Source organism: Haplochromis burtoni, unplaced genomic scaffold (genome assembly GCF_018398535.1).
Source record: "Haplochromis burtoni strain Fernald_Lab_line unplaced genomic scaffold, NCSU_Asbu1 Contig_115, whole genome shotgun sequence".
Classification (NCBI taxonomy): domain Eukaryota; kingdom Metazoa; phylum Chordata; class Actinopteri; order Cichliformes; family Cichlidae; genus Haplochromis; species Haplochromis burtoni.
Window position 1 is genome coordinate 1,619,566 of NW_024582476.1, and position 1,851 is coordinate 1,621,416.

Below are 1,851 nucleotides of genomic sequence, written 5' to 3' on the forward strand. Positions count from 1 at the left end.
GTGCAATATAAAGCGCCTTGAGGCGACTGTTGTTGTGATTTGGCACTATATAAATAAAATTGAATTGAATATTTTGATAGGAAAAATGGGAAACTATTGTAGTGATTTGTTGAAACTTGCAAACATAAAAGGAAACACAGTTAATAAGGCAAAAACAGAGTTTGTACAAGTCTAAAACGCTTGAAAGTCAATATTTTTGTACAAGCAACTTTGTTCTTCAGCACAACCTGAACTCTCCTAGGGAAGCTTTCTTGTCATTTCTTGGCATAGTCTTCAGGAATAGTTGGAATGTCATTCATGCATCTTGAAGGACTCTGATTTGAACTAAAACATTTCAAATTTCATCACTCCATCAGACCTGTTGCCACTGATTTTCAGTACAGTTCTTTTTTAATTTAGCAGTTTACCTAAGGCTTTTTCTCTTTGTCATAAATGGCTTCTCAACAGCCACGCTTCCATGGAGATTTTTAATGATGAAGCAGTGAATAGCAGATGGATCAACTAACGGCCCAGGTGTATCATGTTCTGTGTCAGGTCTTTTACTGGGTTCTCCCCGGATTTCTTAAGGACATGACTTTCAGATACCTCTTCCATCTGCTGTAGATTGCTAATTCTTATTTCATCCTCCACTTGCTCAGTTTCCTCAATTTTTATAAGGTAAATCTACACAACAAGTTTTCAGCTAATATCTCTTTGGGAATCACCATGTTGGTGCAAAAGTACTATTTTATGTTTGCCAAACTGTGTTACCTTTGGCAGTTTTCATAAACTCAACTAAAGACATAAGAACAAATGATGTGTTTTTGCAACAGGCTCCTAATAAAGCTACTAAAATTACAGTTTGAAATGTGTAGATAAAACACTGGTTAATTTTTTGGATAAAGCGCCTTTTTTATGATTAAATGTGAGTCTGTGAGTCAGTGAAAATAGTCACGTCCAATGGCTGGACTGAAAATGCATTTAAAAGCAGCCAGGGTCCAAAAAAGCCAGAGTACTGGCTTAATGCATTGCTGTGTGCATCATCTTTAAATTAATTTAAATTCAGTGTGAACATTTTTTTAATCCCCTCCTGTTCAACTCCCCAAGCAACTCCAATTTGAAACCAAATTGAAACACATCTGGACACTATGGAGCATTATCTTGTAACTTAACACAAAATAAAAACTGCCTAAACCGAGTGTCCGGTCAAATCTGATAAAAAGATTATTTAAAAGTTACTCACAAATAAAGTTTTAAATGCCTTTTCTCCTGGAAGTTACATCACTACCACCAACTTTGCTGCTGCAAAATATTTACCATGCATTTCCTCCATTACAACTTTTCTGAGTGAGACAGCTGTAGCTAGCAGAAACACTGTGCGATCACTGCTGAGCCATTTCAAAATAAGTTAGCTTTTATGCTAACTGCTTTTCTGTAACCCTAGCTGGATGAAATGTATATGTTTGTTAATGTTAGTTTTGGGGGCTTATTTTAACTTGGAAGGTAGGGTACCTTAAATGATAATAATACAGGCCAGGCATAAATATAAGCACTATATCATTTGTAAAAAGAAAAAGAAAGAAAGAAAGAAAGAAGATAAATGATAAATATGATAAATAAATATATCGTATCATTTAGTGGTCATTAAAATGTGTTCAGAATTTGCCAAGTTCATGATGATTCATCCCATAAATCACAACACACTGCTCTCCCCTACTGAACCCCTTATAGGTTAACAATGAGAGTATCAGTATCAGCATCAGCAATACCGGCCCTGTATTTACTTGGTATCAGATCAATACCAAAATCTGGAGTATTGCACAGCAATATCAAGCAAAACAAGAATAACAAAATAATGAATTGAGCAGTGAG